This window comes from Oncorhynchus masou, chromosome 29 (genome assembly GCF_036934945.1).
Source record: "Oncorhynchus masou masou isolate Uvic2021 chromosome 29, UVic_Omas_1.1, whole genome shotgun sequence".
Lineage (NCBI taxonomy): Eukaryota > Metazoa > Chordata > Actinopteri > Salmoniformes > Salmonidae > Oncorhynchus > Oncorhynchus masou.
The window spans coordinates 71,643,848-71,659,676 of record NC_088240.1 but is presented as its reverse complement, the minus strand read 5'-3'; the positions used below and the strand labels follow the sequence as shown (position 1 = coordinate 71,659,676).

General features: G+C 44.8%; 1 protein-coding gene across 3 annotated transcripts in view; it reads right to left on the bottom strand.

The window, feature by feature from the left end:
* LOC135520429 (glutamate receptor ionotropic, kainate 2) overlaps positions 1-15,829 on the bottom strand; it is a 237,227-nt gene that overhangs the window by 11,425 nt on the left and 209,973 nt on the right. The gene's annotated exons all lie outside the window — the stretch shown is intronic.

Here is a 15,829-nt window from a genome sequence, read left to right as displayed (position 1 = left end):
AAACAGGTCTTCAGAACTAAAGCCAGCTTGATGTTGAGGAGAGTGGAAAAAAAGGTCTTCAGAACTATAGCCAGCTTGGTGTTGAGGAGAGTGGAAAACAGGTCTTCAGAACTAAAGCCAGCTTGATGTTGAGGAGAGTGGAAAACAGGTCTTCAGAACTAAAGCCAGCTTGATGTTGAGGAGAGTGGAAAACAGGTCTTCAGAACTATAGCCAGCTTCGTGTTGAGAAGAGGGGAAAACAACTCTTCAGAACTATAGCCAGCTTGGTGTTGAGAAGTGGGGACAACAACTCTTCAGAACTATAGCCAGCTTGGTCTTGAGGGGACAACAACTCTTCAGAACTATAGCCAGCTTGGTGTTGAGGAGAGGGGAAAACAACTCTTCAGAACTATAGCCAGCTTCGTGTTGAGAGGGGAAAACAACTCTTCAGAACTATAGCCAGCTTCGTGTTGAGGGGAAAACAACTCTTCAGAACTATAGCCAGCTTGGTGTTGAGGAGAGGGGAAAACAACTCTTCAGAACTATAGCCAGCTTCGTGTTGAGAGGGGAAAACAACTCTTCAGAACTATAGCCAGCTTCGTGTTGAAGGGAAAACAACTCTTCAGAACTATAGCCAGCTTCGTGTTGAGGGGAAAACAACTCTTCAGAACTATAGCCAGCTTCGTGTTGAGGGGAAAACAACTCTTCAGAACTATAGCCAGCTTCGTGTTGAGAGGGGAAAACAACTCTTCAGAACTATAGCCAGCTTCGTGTTGAGAGGGGAAAACAACTCTTCAGAACTATAGCCAGCTTGGTGTTGAGAGGGGAAAACAACTCTTCAGAACTATAGCCAGCTTGGTGTTGAGGGGAAAACAACTCTTCAGAACTATAGCCAGCTTCGTGTTGAGGGGAAAACAACTCTTCAGAACTATAGCCAGCTTCGTGTTGAGAGGGGAAAACAACTCTTCAGAACTATAGCCAGCTTCGTGTTGAAGGGAAAACAACTCTTCAGAACTATAGCCAGCTTCGTGTTGAGGGGAAAACAACTCTTCAGAACTATAGCCAGCTTCGTGTTGAGGGGAAAACAACTCTTCAGAACTATAGCCAGCTTCGTGTTGAGAGGGGAAAACAACTCTTCAGAACTATAGCCAGCTTCGTGTTGAGAGGGGAAAACAACTCTTCAGAACTATAGCCAGCTTCGTGTTGAAGGGAAAACAACTCTTCAGAACTATAGCCAGCTTCGTGTTGAAAGGGGAAAACAACTCTTCAGAACTATAGCCAGCTTCGTGTTGAGGGGAAAACAACTCTTCAGAACTATAGCCAGCTTCGTGTTGAGGGGAAAACAACTCTTCAGAACTATAGCCAGCTTCGTGTTGAGAGGGGAAAACAACTCTTCAGAACTATAGCCAGCTTCGTGTTGAGAGGGGAAAACAACTCTTCAGAACTATAGCCAGCTTCGTGTTGACAGGAGGGGAAACAACACATGGCGATTGCCTGATAAATATTAAGTATCAAGGCTGTTTGTTGAGAAGCAACCATGCAGGGAACAATACAATGCTACTTGTTAGTATGTATGAGGACCAATACTATAGCAGCAGGAGCTGGGCAGACAAAAAGGCACGCAGTGATTGACAATCTCCATAGTGACACTTCCTCACTGTGCTGTTGCTATGCCTGAAGAGCAGAGAACAGTGGTGTTGCGGTCACCAGGCCACCTTTGAATACTTTTAGATGTGTTATGTCCTTCATCGTCAGCTCAAGGCTTTGTGTGTGTGTATCTCTCTCTTTTTTATCAGATCAACAACAGACAGGCAGAGCCCAGCATACATGCTTGAAGACATGCATACCCATGGTGATAAATAATTTGAAACACACAGCACTAACTCTCATATAATTCATTGCCATCTAAGTACATTTCTCTTCAGGTGTCACATTCATACAACAGCTACTGTAGCTAGTCCTGTGTGAGTCAGATCCCTCACTAATGTAGCTAGCCCTGTGTGTGTCAGATCACTCTCTACTGTAGCTAGCCCTGTGTGTGTCAGATCACTCATTACTGTAGCTAGCCCTGTTTGTATCAGATCACACACTACTGTAGCTAGCCCTGTGTGTGACAGCTCACTCTCTACTGTAGCTAGCCCTGTGTGTGTCTGATCGCTCACTACTGTAGCTAGCCTTGTGTGTGTCAGATCACTCACTACTGTCACTAGTCCTGTGTGTGTCATATCACTCACTACTGTTGCTTGTCCTGTATGTGTCAGATCACTCACTACTGTAGCTAGTCCTGTGTGTGTCAGATCACTCACTACTGTTGCTTGTCCTGTATATGTCAGATCACTCACTACTGTAGCTAGTCCTGTGTGTGTCAGATCACTCACTACTGTTGCTTGTCCTGCATATGTCAGATCACTCACTACTGTAGCTAGTCCTGTGTGTGTCAGATCACTCACTACTGTTGCTTGTCCTGTATATGTCAGATCACTCACTACTGTAGCTAGTCCTGTGTGTGTCAGATCACTCACTACTGTAGCTAGTCCTGTGTGTCAGATCACTCACTACTGTAGCTAGTCCTGTGTGTCAGATCACTCACTACTGTTGCTTGTCCTGTATATGTCAGATCACTCACTACTGTAGCTAGTCCTGTGTGTCAGATCACTCACTACTGTAGCTAGCCCTGTGTGTGTCAGATCACTCACTACTGTAGCTAGCCCTGTGTGTGTCAGATCACTCACTACTGTTGCTTGTCTTGTATATGTCAGATCACTCACTACTGTAGCTAGCCCTGTGTGTGTCAGATCACTCACTACTGTAGCTAGCCCTGTGTGTGTCAGATCACTCACTACTGTAGCTAGCCCTGTGTGTGTCAGATCACTCACTACTGTAGCTAGTCCTGTGTGTCAGATCACTCACTACTGTAGCTAGTCCTGTGTGTCAGATCACTCACTACTGTAGCTAGTCCTGTGTGTCAGATCACTCACTACTGTAGCTAGTCCTGTGTGTCAGATCACTCACTACTGTAGCTAGTCCTGTGTGTGTCAGATCACTCACTACTGTAGCTAGTCCTGTGTGTGTCAGATCACTCACTACTGTAGCTATTCCTGTGTGTGTCAGATCACTCACTACTGTAGCTAGTCCTGTGTGTGTCAGATCACTCACTACTGTAGCTAGTCCTGTGTGTGTCAGATCACTCACTACTGTAGCTAGTCCTGTGTGTGTCAGATCACTCACTACCTGCAGCCCTGGGACTGAGGAAACTAAGGAAAAGGAACCCTGAAATACCAGCCAGAGCCGCCAGGTCTATGGTAGCAAAACAAAATGAGAAACCCCAGAGAACCCAGAATGGAGAGAAATTAATATGAGGATTTTCAGATCCAGCAAAGCTCCAGCAGCAGCTAATGGGGATCCATAATAAATACAAAACAATACAATGATATAACATTGTGCTGGCTGAGTTTATGGCTGGTTTAATCATTCAATTATATCAATTGAACAGCACTGCTGCAGAGGTCATACGAAATATTCTGCAGGGCAGTGGAACATGGCATTTCAGTAGAATATAGAATGTCATTGTCTGCACTTCATAATCCTCCATAACAACTAAATGGACAATTAAATTATGTGGTTGTGGTCCGGCTGTCTTTAGATAATGATTTCTGATGCCCTGTCACAATGTGAAGGAGGATGAAAAGTGTAAGCTACCCGAACCATAACTTGAACAGTTGAAGTAGGAAGTTTTCATACACCTTAGCCAAATACATTTAAACTCAGTTTTTCACAATTCTCGACATTTAATCCCAGTAAAAATGCCATGGTCAGTTAGGATCACCACTTTATTTTAAGAATGTGAAATGTCAGAGTAATAGTAGAGAGAATTAGTTATTTCAGCTTTTATTTCTTTCGTCACATTCCCAGTGGGTCAGAAGTTTACATACACTCAATTAGTATTTGGTAGCATTGCCTTTAAATTGTTTAACTTGGGTCAAACGTATCGGGTAGCCTTCCACAAGCTTCCAACAATAAGTTGGGTGAATTTTGGCCCATTCCTCCTGGCAGAGCTGGTGTAACTGAGTCAGGTTTGTTGGCCTCCTTGCTTACACACGCTTTTTCAGTTCTGCCTACAAATAGGATTGAGGTCAGGGCTTTGTGATGGCCACTCCAATACCTTGACATTGTTGTCCTTAACCCATTTTGCCACAACTTTGGAAGTATGCTTCGGGTCATTGTCCATTTGGAAGACCCATTTGCGACCAAGCTTTAACTTCCTGACTGATGTCTTGAGATGTTGCTTCAATATATCCACATAATTTTCCTCCTCATGATGCCATCTATTTTGTGAAGCTCATCAGTCCCTCCTGCAGCAAAGCACCCCCACAACATGATGCTGCCACCCCCACAACATGATGCTGCCACCCCCGTGCTTCACGATTGGGATGGTGTTCTTCAGCTTGCAAGCCTCCCCCTTTTATCTCCAAACATAACGATGGTCATTATGGCCAAACAGTTCAATTGTTTTTTTCATCAGACCATTGGACATTTCTCCAAAAAGTACGATCTTTGTCCCCATGTGCAGTTACAAACCTTAGTTTTTTATGGCTGTTTTGGAGCAGTGGTTTCAGGTTATGTCGATATAGGACTCGTTTTACTGTGGATATAGATACTTTTGTACCGATTTCCTCCAGCATCTTCACAAGGTCCTTTGCTGTTGTTCTGGGATTGATTTGCACTTTTCACACCAAGTACGTTCATCTCTAGGAGACAGAATGCGTCTCCTTCCTGAGCGATAAGATGGCTGTGTGGTCCCATATTTTTATTTAGATTTTATTTAATCTTTATTTAACCAGTTAGGCTAGTTGAGAACAAGTTCTCATTTACAACTGCGACCTGGCCAAGATAAAGCAAAGCAATTCGACACATACAACACCACAGAGTTACACATGGAATAAACAAACACACAGTCAATAATACAGTAGAAAAAGTATATTTACAGTGTGTGCAAATGAGGTAAGATAAGGCAGGTAAGGCAATAATTAGGCCATGGTGGCGAAGTAATTACAATATAGCAATTAGACACTGGAATGGTAGGATGTGCCGAAGATGAATGTGCAAGTAGAGATACTGGGGTTCAAAGGAGCAAGATAAATAAATAAATAAATAAATATAGAATGGGGATAAGAAAGTTGGATGGGCTATCTACAGATGGGCTATGTACAGATGCAGTGATCTGTGAGCTGTTCTGACAGCTGGTGCTTAAAGCTAGTGAGAGAGATATACTGTATGGCTCCAGCTTCATTGATTTTTGCAGTTCGTTCCAGTCATTGGCAGCAGAGAACAGGAAGAAAAGGTGGCCAAATGAGGAATTGGCTTTGGGGTTGACCAGTGAGATATACCGGCTGGAGCGCATGCTACGAGTGGGTGCTGCTATGGTGACCAGTGAGCTGAGATAAGGTGGGGCTTTACCTAGCAAAGACTGATGAGCTGGAGCCAGTGGGTTTGGCGACGAGTATGAAGCGAGGTTCAGCCAACGAGAGCATACAAGTCGCAGTGCTGGGTAGTATATGGGGCTTTGGTGACAAAACGGATGGCACTATGATAAACTGCATCGAATTTGTTGAGTAGAGTGTTGGAGGCTATTTTGTAAATGACATCGCCAAAGTCGAGGATCGGTAGGATGGTCAGTTTTACGAGGGTATGTTTGGCAGCATGAGTGAATGATGCTTTGTTGCGAAATAGGAAGCTAATTCTAGAATTAACTTTGGATTGGAGATGTTTGATGTAAGTCTGGAAGGAGAGTTTACAGTCTAACCAGACACCTAGGTATTTGTAGTTGTCCACATATTCTAAATCAGAACTGTCCAGTGTAGTGATGTTGGACGGGCGGGCAGGTGCAGGCAGCGATCGGTTGAAGAGCATGCATTTGGTTTTACTTGTATTTAAGAGCAGTTGGAGGCCATGGAAGGAGAGTTGTATGGCATTGAAGCTCATCTGGAGGTTAGTTAACACAGTGTCCAAAGAAGGGCCAGAAGGACACAGAATGGTGTTGTCTGCGTAGAGGTGGATCAGAGACTCACCAGCAGCAAAAGCAACATCATTGATGTTTACACAGAAGAAAGTCGGCACGAGAATTGAACCCTGTGGCACCCCCATAGAGACTGCCAGAGGTCCAGACAACAGGCCCTCCGATTTGACACACTGAATTCTATCAGAGAAGTAGTTGGTGAACCAGGCGAGGCAGTCATTTGAGAAACCATGGTGTTTATACGTGCATACTATTGTTTGTACAGATGAACATGGTACCTTCAGGTGTTTGGAAATTTCTCCCAAGGATGAATCAGACTTGTGGAGATCTACAATTTTTTTCTGGGGTCTTGGCTGATTTCTTTTGATTTTCCCATGATGTCAAGCACAGAGGCAATGAGTTTGAAGGTAGGCCTTGAAATACATCCGCAGGTACACCTCCAATTGACTCAAATGATGTCAATTAGCCTATCAGAAGCTTCTAAAGCCATGACATCATTTTCTGGAATTTTCCAAGCTGTTTAAAGGCACAACTTAGTGTATGTAAACTTCTGCCCCACTGGAATTGTGATACAGTGAATTATAAGTGAAATAATCTGTCTGTAAATTTTTTGGGGAAAGATTACTTGTGTCATGCACAAAGTAGATGTCCTAACCGACTTGCCAAAACTATAGTTCGTTAACAAGAAATGTTAATGACTCCAACCTAAGTGTATGTAAACTTCCGACTTCAACTATACATCATTTAATTAATTCCCAGTTTGATTTGAATTGCTGTTACTCCAATGTGTGCAAAAGTATTGCAACTTTTCTTTAAAAAATTTGATAAAATAGTTATGGAAATGTGTTGGCAGTAGCCTGAGATCATTATAGAGTCCACAGCATTTTTGTATTGTGGCTAATACTGTATATACTGTGTGAATACACGTCTTCAAATGACGCGACAGGTGAAGAAGCGGTTAGAAAATGGAAATGAAGTACTCTATTTCTATTGAGTCTTACTGGGTGAGAAATGGATGAGAAAGTTCAGCACCGTTGTGTTTCTCAGTGATAAACAGAATATGTAAATGTGACGAGCTGAAAACAGGCCCTCTCAACATGGGGTAGCCATAAATGTTGAGCCATAATTCTCCAACAGAAGAAACATAGGAGAGGGAACTGACAGACCATCGTGAATCCAGGATAAGACACATAGCTGTAATCTGTCAGATCAAAGTGAGTAATAGCACACCAATCTCTAATGCATTGTGTCTCCACAAAGCAGCATGGAAAATGTTCCTGGCACGCTCAAGTACATGTTGTATTTTTATCCCTGTTCTAAGATTTTGTTTTCCTTCTTTGTAATACAGCTCCAGATTTGTTTTGCATGTTATTAAGTCGATCAGGGGGAAATATAAAAGAGAGGAAATGGATGTGTGTAAATATTTAAAATTATTACTTTCAGGGCCTACAATTACCTCTAAATGCCTGGAGAATACTGTTATTATCAAAACACTTCTGCAAACATATTCCACCCTGTGCTTTGATTGTGCTCACATATACTTTCTGGTAAACTGTAGTTCACAGACTCTTCTAGACTGACAGCTAGGTCTGTCATATTTTTTCCATTTGTCCTCATACCCCACCCCCCACCATCTCTTTGTTCCTCCCTCCTTCCCTCAACCGTTCCCTCCCTGTCTCTCCTGTCTGTCTCATACTCCTGTCTATCTCTCTCTCCTGTCTCTCTCTCTTTTTTAAATTATTTTTTTAATTTCACCTTTATTTAACCAGGTAGGCTAGTTGAGAACAAGTTCTCATTTACAACTGTGACCTGGCCAAGATAAAGCATAGCAGTGTGAACAGACAACAACACAGAGTTACACATGGAGTAAACAATATACAAGTCAATAACACAGTAGAAAAAAAGAGTCTATATACATTGTGTGCAAAAGGCATGAGGAGGTAGGCAATAAATAGGCCATAGGAGTGAATAATTACAATTTTGCAGATTAACACTGGAGTGATAAATGATCAGATGGTCATGTGCAGGTAGAAATACTGGTGTGCAAAAGAGCAGAAAAGTAAATAAATAAAAACAATATGGGGATGAGGTAGGTAAATTGGGTGGGCTATTTACATATGGACTATGTACAGCTGCAGCAATCGGTTAGCTGCTCAGATAGCAGATGTTTAAAGTTGGTGAGGGAAATAAAAGTCTCCACCTTCAGCGATTTTTGCAATTCGTTCCAGTCACAGGCAGCAGAGAACTGGAAGGAAAGGCGGCCAAATGAGGTGCTGGCTTTAGGGATGATCAGTGAGATACACCTGCTGGAGCACGTGCTACGAGTGGGTGTTGCCATCGTGACCAGTGAACTGAGATAAGGCGGAGCTTTACCTAGCATGGACTTGTAGATGACCTGGAACTAGTGGGTCTGGCGACGAATATGTAGTGAGGGCCAGCTGACTAGAGAATACAGGTCGCAGTGGTGGGTGGTATAAGGTGCTTTTGCAACAAAAATGATAGCACTGTGATAAACTGCATCTAGTTTGCTGAGTAGAGTATTGGAAGCAATTTTGTAGATGACATCGCCGAAGTCGAGGATCGGTAGAATAGTCAGTTTTACGAGGGTAAGTTTGGCGGCGTGAGTGAAGGAGGATTTGTTGCGAAATAGAAAGCCGACTCTAGATTTGATTTTGGATTGGAGATGTTTGATATGAGTCTGGAAGGAGAGTTTACAGTCTAGCCAGACACCTAGGTACTTATAGATGTCCACAAATTCTAGGTCGGAACCATCCAGGGTGGTGATGCTAGTTGGGCGTGCGGGTGCAGGCAGCGAACGGTTGAAAAGCATTCATTTGGTTTTACTAGTGTTTAAGAGCAGTTGGAGGCCACGGAAGGATTGTTGTATAGCATTGAAGCTCGTTTGGAGGTTAGATAGCACAGTGTCCAAGGAAGGGCCAGAAGTATACAGAACAGTGTCGTCTGCGTTGAGGTGGATCAGGGAATCGCTCACAGCAAGAGCAACATCATTGATATATACAGAGAAAAGAGTCGGCCCGAGAATTGAACCCTGTGGCACCCCCATAGTGGCACCCCCATAGACTGCCATAGGACACTGAACTCTGTCTGCAAAGTAGTTGGTGAACCAGGCAAGGCAGTCATTAGAAAAACCGAGGCTACTGAGTCTGCCGATAAGAATATGGTGATTGCAAAAGCCTTGGCCAGGTCGATGAAGACGGCTGCACAGTACTGTCTTTTATCGATGGCGGTTATGATATTGTTTAGTACCTTGAGCGTGGCTGAGGTGCACCCGTGACCGGCTCGGAAACCGGATTGCACAGCGGAGAAGGTACGGTGGGATTCGAGATGGTCAAAGATCTGTTTGTTAACCTCTTACATCTATGGGGGCGCTATTTCATTTTTGGATGAAAAACGTTCCCATTTTAAACAAGATATTTTGTCACAAAAAGATGCTCGACTATGCATATAATTGATAGCTTTCGAAAGAAAACACTCTGACGTGTCCAGAAATACCAAGATATTCTCTGTGCGTGCCCTAGAACGTGAGCTTCAGGCAAAACCAAGATGAGATGGCATCCAGGAAATGACAAGGATTTTTGAGGCTCTGTTTTCCATTGTCTCCTTATATGGCTGTGAATGCGAGAGGAATGAGTCAACCCTTTCTGTCGTTTCCCCAAGGTGTCTGCAGCATTGTGACGTATTTGTAGGCAGATCATTGGAAGATTGACCATAAGAGACCACATTTACCAGGTGTCCGCCCGGTGTCCTGCGCCGAAATTGGTGCGCAAAAGTCACCTGCCAGTATTTTTCCATGCGATACTGAGAGGAAAGCAAGCTTCCACGAACTGCATATCAATGAAGAGATATGTGAAAAAACACCTTGAGGCTTGATTCCAAACAACGTTTGCCATGTTTCGGTCGATATTATGTAGTTAATCCGGAAAAAGTTTTACGTTGTAGGTGACTGAATTTTCGGTTCGTTTCGGTAGCCAGACGCAATGTAGAAAACGGAACGATTTCTCCTACACACAGACGCTTTCAGGAAAAACTGCGCATTTGGTATGTAACTGAGAGTCTCCTCATTGAAAACATCAGAAGCTCTTCAAAGGTAAATGATTTTATTTATTTGGTTATCTGGTTTTTGTGAAAATGTTGCGTGCTAAATGCTACTCAAAATGCTATGCTAGCTTTGCATACTCTTACACAAATTAGTCAATTTCTATGGTTCAAAAGCATATTTTGAAAATCTGAGATGACAGTGTGGTTAAGAAAAGGCTAAGCTTGAGAGCAGACGCATTATTTTCATTTTATTTGCGATTTTCAGAAATCGTTAACGTTGCGTTATGCTAATGAGCCTGAGGCTTTAGTCACAAACCCGGATCCGGGATGGGGAGTTTCAAGAAGTTAACTTGGCTTTTGAAGACCTTAGATAGACAGGGCAGGATGGATATAGGTCTGTTCCAGTTTGGGTCCAGGGTGTCTCCCCCTGTGAAGAGGAGGATGACCGCGGCAGCTTTCCAATCCTTGGGGATATCAGACGATAGGAAAGAGAGGTTGAACAGGCTGGTAATAGGGGTTGCGACAATGGCGGCGGATAGTTTCAGAAAGAGAGGGTCCAGATTGTCAAGCCCAGCTGATTTGTAGGGGTCCAGGTCTTGCAGCTCTTTCAGAACATCTGCTATCTGGATTTGGGTAAAGGAGAAGCTGGGGAGGCGGGGTGGGGGGGGGCTGTTGGCCGATGTTGGAGTAGCCAGTGCAACGGATGTGAAACGGCTACCTTAGTTAGCGGTGCGCTAAATAGCGTTTCAATCGGTGACGTCACTTGCTCTGAGACCTTGAAGTAGTAGTTCCCCTTGCTCTGCAAGGGCCGCGGCATTTGTGGAGCGATGGGTAACGATGCTTTGAGGGTGACTGTTGTTGATGTGTGCAGAAGGTCCCTGGTTCACGCCCGGGTATGGGAGAGGGGACGGTTTAAATTTATACTGTTACATTGATGCTGTTGACCCGGACCACTGGTTGCTGCAGAAAAGGAGGAGACCAAAAGGGGGGTGAGTGTAACGGATGTGAAACGGCTAGCTTAGTTAGCGGTGTGCGCTAAATAGCGTTTCAATCGGTGACGTCACTTGCTCTGAGACCTTGAAGTAGTAGTTCCCCTTGCTCTGCAAGGGCCGCGGCTTTTGTGGAGCGATGGGTAACGACGCTTTGAGGGTGACTGTTGTTGATGTGTGCAGATGGTCCCTGGTTCGCGCCCTGGTATGGGCGAGGGGACGGTTTAAAATTATACTGTTACATTGATGCTGTTGACCCGGATCACTGGTTGCCGCGGCTTTTGTGGAGCGATGGGTAACGACGCTTCGAGGGTGACTGTTTTTGATGTGTGCAGAAGGTCCCTGGTTCGCGCCCGGGTATGGGCGAGGGGACGGTTTAAAATTATACTGTTGCACCACGAGGAAGGCATGGCCAGCCATTGAGAGATGCTTGTTTAAGTTTTCGATTATCATGGATTTATCGGTGGTGACCGTGTTACCTAGCCTCAGTGCAGTGGGCAGCTGGGAGGAGGTGCTTTTGTTCTCCATGGACTTTAAATTGTCCCAGAACTTTTTGGAGTTAGAGCTACAGGATGCAAATTTCTGCTTGAAAAAGCTGGCCTTTGCTTTCCTGACTGACTGCGTGTATTGGTTCCTAACTTCCCTGAACAGTTGCATATCGCGGGGACTATTCAATGCTATTGCAGTCCGCCACATGATGTTTTTGTGCTGGCGAGGGCAGTCAGGTCTGGAGTGAACCAAGGGCTATATCTGTTCTTCGTTCTGCATTTTTTGAACAGAGCATGCTTATCTAAGATGGTGAGGAAGTTACTTTTAAAGAATCACTAGGCATCCTCAACTGACGGGATGAGGTCAATATCCTTCCAGGATACTTGGGCCAGGTCAATTAGAAAGGCCTGCTCACAGAAATGTTTTAGGGAGCGTTTGACAGTGATGAGGTGTGGTCGTTTGACAGCGGACCCGTAGCGGATACAGGCAATGAGGCAGTGATCGCTGAGATCCTGATTGAAGACAGCGGAGGTGTATTGGTCAGGATAAGTTGGTCAGGATAATGTCTATGAGGGTGCTCATGTTTACGGATTTAGGGTTGTACCTGGTGGGTTCCTTGATGATTTGTGTGAGATTGAGGGCATCTAGCTTGGATTGTAGGACTGCCGGGGTGTTAAACATATCCCAGTTTAGGTCACCTAACAGAACAAACTCTGAAGCTAGATGGGGGGCGATCAATTCACAAATGGTGTCCAGGGCATAGCTGGGAGCTGAAGGGGTCAGTAGCAGGTGGCAACAGTGAGAGACTTATTTCTGGAGAGATTCATTTTAAAAATTAGAAGTTCGAACTGTTTGGGTATGGACCTGGAAAGTATGGCATTACTTTGCAGGCTATCTCAGCAGTAGAATGCAACTCCTCCCCCTTTGGCAGTTCTATCTTGACGGAAAATGTTATAGTTGGGTATGGAAATCTCAGAATTTTTGGTGACCTTCCTAAGCCAGGATTCAGACACGGCAAGGACATCAGGGTTGGCAGAGTTTGCTAAAGCAGTGAGTAAAACAAACTTAGGGAGGAGGCTTCTGATGTTGACATGCATGAAACCAAGGCTTTTTCGGTCACAGAAGTCAACAAATGAGGGTGCCTGGGGACATGCAGGGTCTGGGTTTAACTCCACATCACCCGAAGAACAGAGGAGGAGAAGGATAAAGGTGCGGCTAAAGGCTATCAAAACTGGTCGCCTAGAGCGTTGGGGACAAAGAATAAAAGGAGCAGATTTCTGGGCATGGTAGAATATATTCAGGGCATAATGTGCAGACAGGGGTATGGTGGGGTGCGGGTACAGCGGAGGTAAACCCAGGCACTGGGTGATGATAAGAGAGGTTGTATCTCTGGACATGCTGGTAATAAGGTCACCGCATGTGTGGGAGGTGGGACAAAGGAGGTATCAGAGGTATGAAGAGTGGAACTAGGAGCTCCATTGTAAACTAAAACAACAGTATAACTAACCTGAACAACAGTATACAAGGCATATTGACATTTGAGAGAGACATACAGCGAGGCATAAAGTAATCGCAGTTGTTGATTGGGAGAGCTAGCTAAAACAACAGGTGAGACAACAACAGCTAATCAGCTAACACAACAACAGCAGGTAAAATGGCGATGACTAGGCAGAGAGGGTCGGATTAACTACACACAGAGCCTGAGTTCTCGGCTGGGGCCGACAGATAAAAAAATTAATAAACAGAATGGAGTACCGTGATTAATGGACAGTCCAGCAGGCATCAGCTATGTAGCCAAGTGATCATAGTGTCCAGGGGGCAGCAGTAGATGGAACAGGGAAGCCGCCACTATGCTAGCATGCGGGCGACACAGTGTTTAAAGTTAGTAGCCCGGGGCTAGTAGGAGCGTCTGCTCCGACAGAGGCCGGTTGAAGGCACAGCGGATGGAGTATTCATCGGCAGACCAGTCGTGGTGGTGCGGCGGGGCGCCGTGTCGACAGAGAATCCAAGCCAGATGGCGAAAGAGGTATTGTAGAATTTAGTTTGCTAGCCGGGATATGCGCCTGGCTCACGGCTAACTGGTGCTAGCTTCGTGGCAGTGGCGTTAGCCACTATAGCCAATCGGTAGCAGCGGTGATCCGGTGACAAGGTCCAGAGCTTACAGCAAGGATCCGGTGGAGTATTGGGCTCTAGCCGTGTATGAGTGGGGTCTGATTAGACCGGGAGGTGGGCCTCAGGGATAGCTTAGGTACTATTTTTTTTAAATTTTATTTCACCTTTATTTAACCAGGTAGGCTAGTTGAGAACAAGTTCTCATTTATAACTGCGACCTGGCCAAGATAAAGCATAGCAGTGTGAACAGACAACACAGAGTTACACATGGAGTAAACAATTAACAAGTCAATAACACAGTAGACAAAAAAAAAAGGTGCCACGGTGGGTGCAAGCTAGCTGTGAAGATCAGAAGTAGTGGTCCAGGGATTACGGCAGGAATCCAGCGTTGTTGTGGAGAGAAAGTCCGATACTGGTAGACTGACGAGTATTATCCAGGCTAAAAACAGGGCTGGTATCTGTGCAGAAAAGCCGCTAGCAGTGGCTAACAATGACTAAATAACTTGTAGCTACTTAGCTGTTTAGCTTCTGGTGGTTCTTGAATGTGTTCTAAGGTTACCGGTATAATCTAATTAAAAATCGAAAAGAGTTTGAAAATAAAATTGAAATATATACAAAAAATACAAAAGCACACGAGAGGACGAACAAAAACACTGCGACGCCATCTTGGAACGAAAAGCCTATCTCTCTCTCTCTCTCTCTCTCTCTGATATACAGGACTAGGACAGCAAGGTCGCTGCCCAAACAGAAGGCAGGTCACGCCTTCAGAGATATCCCATTTCCCAGCATTCCATTCATGTCTTACAGAGATGTTCTTTGTCATTTATGATCCGGAGCTAAACGATCCATGGGGGAACAATCGCAACAACTTCCCCGCACTGCACGGCAGGAAACGCCAACCTGCTGACATGCAAAATATGCACTTCCCTAATACTGTAAGTGATTAAGAAGACCTAATGAAACACAATGAAAATGATAGCAGAGAGAGAGAGAGACAGAGGGAGAGAAAGAGGGAGATAGAAAGTAAGAGAGAAAATGAGAGAGGGAGAGAGAGAGGGAAAGAGAGAAGGGGGCCAGAGAGAGAGATAGGGAGGGGAGAGAGAGACGGAGAGAGAGATAGACGAGGGAAGGAGGGCAGAGACAGAGCCTCCTGAGATTATGGATGTATAGAGCAGAGGAAGTAACAGTTTAATCACAAGCGGCCGAGTGGCGCGAGTCGCATAAACAAACTTGTGACAGATGTTTGAAACGCTACTGTGCATGACTCCACTTAATGACCTCTCCAGGGAGGACGTCCATACACACACATTAAAGGCTGAGCGGGGAGATCTATCCCCATAGGTACAATAGGACTACAGTCACTATGGGGCTTCACTCTCTAATGTGGACACACAGCTACACAGCTCCCGTGTCCCTCCCCCTTCCACTCCACCTTATGTAGGCCAACAACAATCCCCTTTAGATACAACTTCACAATGGTCCTACTTTCATCTGTTCTCATCTAATATCAGCAGCTACCAGATGTATATACTTCGCTCTGGTCTACTCTTCTCTTCATTGGTAAATGTTATACTTTGAATTAACCGCAGTTGCCAATGCATTAAATATCCCATTAGAGTTAGAGAGGGATAACATCTGGACGGCCATGCTAACTAACACTAACTCTGTCCATTACAGTGCAGACTTGGGGAGCGGCTGCCAGAGGGACTCAGAACCAAATACACCCAGGTACTAATGCAGGCAGACAACTCCTCTCTGTTAAAGTCAATGAGATATATGCTAAATGGCCAGGCTGTATGGGAATACAGGACACATATGGTAACGGCTACTAAAAGGGTAGGATTAGCAATTTAAATGCCTTGTTCTCTGCTCCGTGTGAATGGGCCACAAGGGAGTGATGATGCTAAACATCCTTTTTCAGCATGGACCGACGATGTGTGCGATGCACAACCTAACCCTTTGCCTGACACACACACACACGCGCACACACACACACACACACACACACACACACACACACACACACACACACACACACACACACACACACACACACACACACACACACACACACACACACACACACACACACACACACACACACACACACACACACATATGGACAAACGCATTTGGAGACCAGCACACACTTAATACAAATGCACACACATGAATGCCATATATG